Source organism: Aedes aegypti, chromosome 3, assembly GCF_002204515.2.
Source record: "Aedes aegypti strain LVP_AGWG chromosome 3, AaegL5.0 Primary Assembly, whole genome shotgun sequence".
Classification (NCBI taxonomy): Eukaryota; Metazoa; Arthropoda; class Insecta; order Diptera; family Culicidae; genus Aedes; species Aedes aegypti.
Window position 1 is genome coordinate 267,010,267 of NC_035109.1, and position 7,850 is coordinate 267,018,116.

The following is a 7,850-nucleotide window of genomic DNA, read 5'->3' on the forward strand; positions in this document are numbered from 1 at the left end:
GTCTATCGACTGGCAAGAGATGATGAGGCAGAAGGTACTAGCAGTAGAGGGCCCGTTAAAAGTCGTTTAGGTTTTAGACCGACGGAGAGATGGCAGCAACCATACCGAGGGGGACGTAGAGCAGATGGAAGTAATACCCAAGCACGGGAGGGACGACAGGGGCATCGGCAATGGCAGCGACCCGACTATTCCCAAATGATCTGCAATTTTTGCGGAATTAAAGGCCATATTCGGAAGAAGTGCTTCAAGCTGAAGAATTTACACCGTGACGCAGTGAATCTAGTTGATTCATATAGACCAGGGCCATCGGCGGACAGGCACATCTCCGAATTGCTGGAAAGAATGAACACCCAGGACGACGATGATGTCGAAGAATCTGAGTCAGGTAATCTACAATGCATGTTAGTAGCATCTATTAACAAGATAAGCAATCCTTGCTTAGTAAGGGTGGAGATTGAAGGCAAAGGTCTAGAAATGGAAGTTGATTGTGGAGCATCTGTATCAGTTATAAGTAAAAGGCGATATTTGTCGAAGTTTGATAATCCTCTGCGAAATTATAGCGAACCACTGATGGTCGTAAATGGATCAAAATTAAAAATCGAAGGGGAGGCAACAGTTTCTGTAAAAGTTAATGGAAAAGAAGCGCTAATGCAGCTACTAGTACTTGATTGCGAAAATGATTTTTACCCACTTTTAGGTCGAACATGGCTTGATGCGTTCTATCCAAATTGGAGACATTTCTTCACAAGTTCTTTACAAGTTAACAAGGTTAATGAGGGATCCGGTGAAATAACTGTAGATGAATTAAAACACAAATTTGAAAATGTATTTAAAAAAAATTTTTCGTCGCCTATTATTGGTTTCAAAGCGGATTTAGTAATGAAAGATACAGACCCTATATTTAAGAAGGCCTATGATGTTCCTTATAGATTGAAGGAAAAAGTTTCCTCATATTTAGATAAACTTGAAAGGGAGAAAGTCATCACACCTATTGATACCAGTGTATGGGCTTCTCCAATCATTATAGTAATAAAAAAGAATGGTGAAATACGGTTAGTTATTGACTGCAAGGTGTCCATCAACAAAGCCATTGTTCCAAATACTTACCCTTTGCCAACATCACAAGATATTTTTGCAAATTTAGCTGGATGTAAAGTGTTTTGCGCACTTGACCTTGAAGGTGCCTACACACAATTAGAACTAACCGACAGGTCCAAAAATTTTGTAGTCATCAACACGATGAAAGGATTATACAGATACAATAGATTACCACAAGGAGCATCCTCAAGTGCCTCTATTTTTCAACAGGTTATGGATAAAGTGCTGGAAGGGATTGAAAACGTTTCTTGCTACCTAGATGACGTTTTGATTGCCGGAAAAACCGCTGAGGATTGTAAAAACAAACTTTTATTAGTGTTACAACGATTGGCTAATGCTAACATAAAAGTTAATTTCGAAAAGTGCAAATTTTTTGTTACAGAGCTTACACATTTGGGGCACATTATTAGCAACAAAGGACTGATGCCATGTCCGGACAAAATATCAACAATAGAAAAGGCAAAGGCCCCTAAGAATGAGTCGGAATTGAAATCCTTTTTAGGTTTATTAAACTATTATCACAAATTTATTCCTAACCTGTCAGCTAAATTGTACCCTTTATATAATTTATTGAAGAACAATGTCAAGTACACTTGGGATGACGACTGTCAAAAAGCTTTTATGGAAAGCAAAAATTATCTAACTGAAACAAACTTTTTAGAATTTTTTGATCCCTGTAAGCCAATGGTAGTTATCTCAGACGCTTCAAGTTATGGTCTTGGAGGTTTAATAGCACATGTGATAGATGGAGAAGAAAAACCAATTAGTTTTACATCCTTTTCCTTGAATCCAGCTCAAAGAAAATATCCTATTTTACATTTGGAGGCTTTGGCTTTGGTTTGCACTGTAAAAAAATTTCATAAGTACCTTTATGGACAACATTTCACTATTTACACGGATCACAAGCCATTGGTGGGAATTTTCGGTAAAGAAGGAAGAAATTCAATTTATGTGACAAGATTACAACGCTTTGTTTTAGATGTGAGCATATACGATTTTGACATTATCTACAGACCTTCGCATAAATTAGGGAATGCAGATTTCTGTTCCAGATTTCCATTAGATCAAGACGTACCTGAGCAATTTGATATAGACGCTATAAAAAGTATTAACTTTAGTAAGGAAATACCTATTGATTCAAAATTGATTGCTGAAGCAACTAAAGAAGATGAATTTCTGCATAAAGTTATATCTTTCATGCTTAATGGTTGGCCTGACAGAGTAGACAGACATTTTCATGATGTATTTTCAAATTATTTAGATTTAGAACTTGTGGACGATTGTCTTCTTTTCCGAGACAGAGTAATCATACCTAAAGTTTACCAAAATAAGGTTTTAGTATTGCTGCATGCAAACCATTTTGGAATTATTAAAATGAAGCAATTAGCACGAAATTCGGTGTATTGGTTTAGCATCAATAAAGACATCGAAAATTATGTAGCTAACTGTGATGCATGTAGTAGTATGGCAATAGTTCATAAATCCAAAGACTCATCCATCTGGACACCAACTACGAGACCTTTCAGTAGAATACACATTGATTTTTTCTTCTTCGAACACCGCACCTTTTTGCTAATAGTTGACAGCTTCTCCAAATGGATAGAAGTAGAATGGATGAAACAAGGAACAGATCATGCTAAAGTTTTAAAAAAATTGGTGGCTTATTTTGCTCGTTTTGGTTTGCCTGACGTTTTAGTTTCGGACAATGGTCCTCCCTTTAATTCCTGGAATTTTGTGGACTTCTTAGAGAGGCAAGGGATAAAGGTTATGAAAAGCCCACCATATAATCCCTCAAGTAACGGTCAAGCTGAGAGGCTGGTGAGAACTGTAAAAGAAGTCCTCAAGAGGTTCCTAATGGACCCCAAAATGATGGAATTGGATCTGGAAGACCAGATAAACTTATTTCTGTTTAATTTTAGAAATAATAATCTAACGAAAGATGGAACATTTCCATCTGAAAGAATATTTTCTTATAAACCAAAAACTATTTTAGATCTTGTCAATCCAAGAAATCATTACAAAAAACATTTTTACAAACCACAACCCGATGATGAAGTTCAGATTGAGCATCAAGGCGGAAGAATTCCGAAAGTTTCAGAAGATGCTATTGATAAACTGATTGCTGGGGATGAAGTGTGGTATAAAAACCATAATCCCCACAATCCAGCAAGATGGATTAAAGCCACGTTCATTAAAAAGCATTCTCATAATATTTTTCAGATTTCCATTGGAAACGTGGTCGCAATGGCCCATCGAACGCAGATAAGGATCTGTAAGGCGGATACAACCTGGCAAGGGCCGAACGTTTTGGTAACCAAGCAGAAGCAAAACGGCAGACACGACGATAGCATGATTCTTCCCGACGTAGAGCCGCCGCCTATGGGCGATGATCCACAGATACAGGCTCCGAAGGGAGGTCGAAAGCGGAAGCAACCGATTCCTGTTGACGATATAGTTGAGCTCCGTAGATCAAAGCGTTCGAAGAAAAGTAATCGTAGAGATGAATATCAATACAACTAGCATAATTTAAAGTTTTCGGATTAATTTCAGATCAATTACCATTGAATTCGATTCTTGTCTAATACATAGTTTATTGTATTTTCTGATCATAATTTCACATTCTGAATAGTTGTAACTTCGTGAAGGGGGAAGAATTGATATGTTCGTTATGAGCATCCCTAACGATGTGTCATTTGACGTTCGTCTATCGGACGAACGAGCGCGAGAGCCGAAGGGCTCGAACAAGAGAAAAAAAATAAATCAGACTTCAGTCTGTTCTGATACTCCACTTGAAGCAGAAGTTCTTTTAAAAACCCTCTCATCACGTCCGATCATCAATCCCTCTGTTCGGTACGGAAAACATATAAAAGTACCATCATCGTGCGAAGGCAGATATGCTGAGAACATTGTTGAATTCATGGAATGCAATGGATTCGCTCAGCTCAACGGGATAACAAATGAACTGGGTCGTACGTTAGACTTGTGCTTCACTGATCTGCCTTTGTCAAGCATCACTGTCGCAAATGCTATACCGTTCTGTAAAGTTGATCCTCATCATCCTCCACTAAGGATTCAGATTTCATTTTCGGCAGCACGTTACGCCCCTCAACATGAGATGACTCTCTTTAACTTCAGAAAAGCAAACTATGAAGCTATTAATGAAGAGGTTTCAGCAGTGAGCTGGGACCAAGTACTGGACTGCAATGATATTGACGATGTTGTAGATAAGTTCTATGCCGTGATATATAATATCGTGAATCGTCTTGTCCGCAAGACTCTCCCACGTCATCCTAAAAATCCGATCTGGTTTACAAGAGAACTTACGAGACTGCTTCGTAGAAAAGACAAGGCGCATAAAAAGTACAAACATACGAGGAACCCACTGGATTACATCACTTACAGTGATCTTCGTAGACAAGCGAAACAGTTATTGCAGACATGTGAGCGTTCATATCTAGACGATCTACAGCGCAAATCAAAAAGAGAAGTCAAACCATTTTGGGCGTACGCTAGGTCCTTAAGGAAATCAAACTCTGTACCCAACGAGGCATTTTATGGTAGCAGACACTACACTGGCACAGACGAGATCGTCGAAGGCTTTGCGGATTTCTTCAGTACCACTTTCGCATCAACCAGTCAACATTCGCCATCCTTGCAATTCGATTTTTCATGTTCAGACACTTTCTCATTTGGAACGGTAACTGATGTAGATGTATATCGTGTGATGAGTTCACTCAAAGAGGACAAAGGGATGGGACCCGATGGAATCTCTAATGTTTTTTTGAAACGATCTGCTTGCTCACTCTCGACACCACTGGCTTTTATATTCAACAGAGTACTAATATTGCAGCGATATCCCGAGCGTTGGAAGCTGGGGAATATGACACCGATCTTTAAGGATGGAAATGCAATGAATCTTGAAAACTATCGTGGTGTGGTGGTGCAGAACGGGTTCGGTCAAATCATGGAAAGGATTCTCAAAAATCAGCTACAGTGCCACATGCTGAAGTTCATGCACCCTAGCCAGCATGGATTTCTCAAGGATCGATCAACTCTAACAAACTTGTTGGAAACGATTCAGAAGTTTAACGATGTGCTGGATGACGGCGGTCAGGTGGATGCGGTTTACTTTGACGTGTCTAAAGCGTTTGACAAAGTCCCACACGCTCTGTTACTCGTCAAGTGCAAGGGCTACGGACTGTCTGATGGTACTATCAACATACTGCGCACATACCTTTCAAATCGGGCGTATCAAGTTAAACTGAATGGTGTGTCATCTAGGCCAATTTTTGCCACATCTGGCGTCGGTCAAGGATCGGTTCTTGGACCCTTATTATACTTACTGTTTTTTAACGACTTACTATTTAAGATAGCAGACTGGTGCTGGGCGTTTGCTGATGATGTAAAAATTGCTAAACGCATCAGGACAGTTGACGACACGTTGCGACTGCAACAGACGATTCATGACATCACTCACTGGTGTACTTCTAATGGCCTCGCTCTCAATGTGAGAAAGAGCAAACACATCACCATATCGCGCCAGAAACGTCCCTATGAATCAACGTATTTTGTTGATGGAGTGCCACTGGAAAAGGTATCCGAGATACGTGACCTGGGTGTAATAGTTGACAGACGCTTGAGCTTTAGTCCACACGTTGACATGGTTGTACGAAAAGCGGCAAGGTTGTCTGGGTTCGTGATGAGGATATGCAGAAGCTTCAACCAACTTGATCCTATGATATCACTTTTTAACCGTATCGTACGCCCAATTCTAGAATACTGTTCACCATCATGGAACCCATGCTATTTGCAGTATGTAGAACGTATTGAAGCAGTGCAGCATACGTTCACTCGTTTTGTATACAGAAAATTTCATTTTCCATACGAGCCTTATCAGACTAGGATTAGCCGTCTGCAGATGACATCATTATGTGACCGACGGCGCGTTCTTGACATGTCTACGCTTCACCGACTAGTGCATGGATCTATCCACTGCAGCCTTACCAACGATCTCCAATATCGCTTTCCAACAAACGGTCTTCGCCACGTGGATCTATTTTACGTTCCCAGGTCAAGAACAAACTTGGGTAAATCTGCGCCTTTATCTCGTTTATGCCGGACCTACAACGAGAGCTACAACGACGTGGACATCTTTGAGAATCTTACGCAATTCAAAAGAATGATCCAAAATTAGGTTTTATAGTGTGTTAAATGTGTTCAATCTATATACAGATTCTTGTATTGTCGTCCGATTATTGGGTAACCCTGTAGGACTATATACAACGAGAATGAAATGAAATACAATACAATACAAAAGGCCTCAAAGGTTTAGGCATGAATTTAAACCGTTAATTCACGTATTCAGTAAAATATACCAATTATTTTCACTTACCCCATTTACCCACTTGCCCCGCGGTACCTTAAACAAATTGCTGCTCTGTATATTAAAACTTCCACAAAAGGACATTCTTCAATAGCTAATCCATTACCTTTTAAGAATGCCTTAGGAATTATGCTGGTTCATGGAGAAATTCTTGATCTGGTGAAACACATGTTGGATCCAAGTAAAAATCTGTTTTACCAGAAACAAAGGCTGTTGACGAAGAAAACTCGGTCTTGTAGCTGTACGACTGACCAGGTTTATATCTGTAAGAATATTTTCAATTCAATTCAAAATCAAAGTATCCAAATACATATTATTATTCTCCTATGGCAACGTCCATTTTTTTTTTTAAATTTTTTGTATGAGCCGTAACGATTGAGTTTACTCCCCACAGTACAAAAACTGGAGCCTCGAAAGCTGCCGGAAGTCTGCTCTTACATAGGCTATGCGGTTTCGTCAACTTAGAGCTTACGTGCACGTGTTATATCTACCGTATTCTGCCATTCATCGCGATTAGGCGCCTTTGGAACTTTGTACGTATTTAGCCCTTCACGTTCTTTCGCATCTTGCACGAAAGTTATACAGTGAATCCTCCATGAGTCGATATTGAAGGGACCATCGACTCATGGAACAGAAATCCTTTGGAAAGCTGTTCTAGGGACCATCATAGTAACCATGAAATTTTGTTTTTAGTATGGTTCCATGAGTCGATATCGAGTCATGGAGGTATCACTGTAGATAGATTCAGTTTCTTCGCCACATCTCGAACTGAACTTTTGGGATTTCTCTTGAAAGCTTGAACTACCCGTTTATGATCCTTAACACTATACGGAGATACATTTTTTGAACTTTTTTTTCCTTCCGATCGATAGTCAAACGTTCGTAGACCGATTTAAAACACGAGACACCGTAGAATGTACCAGTACCAAACCCAGCTTTCTGCTGATGGTACGATGAGATAGATCCGAATTATCGAGGTACGTGCTCAAAATTTATTTGCGCCGCCTCTTGTTCTTCAGACTCTATCTTCGCATCGATTGCACATCTGCGAGTGAAACTTACACAGCGTTAACAAATACACCCAAAATTTCAATAGAAAATACCCAACAGGTAAAAATGTACAACCATTTAAAAGTGGTGCAATATGATTCCGTACACCCTTTAAGTCCAGCTCTCTAAATGAAACATTCAAGCGCAATGTTGAACATCAGGCACTAAAGTCATCACCAATCTTCGGAGTGCATGTCTAGTATCTTACCTCGATACCAACTCGCAACTGTTGAAAATGGTTGAATTCATCTCAATCACTTTCTATTACGAGCTATCAATGATTGCTTTCATATAAAAGACACGATGTTCAAAATCAACA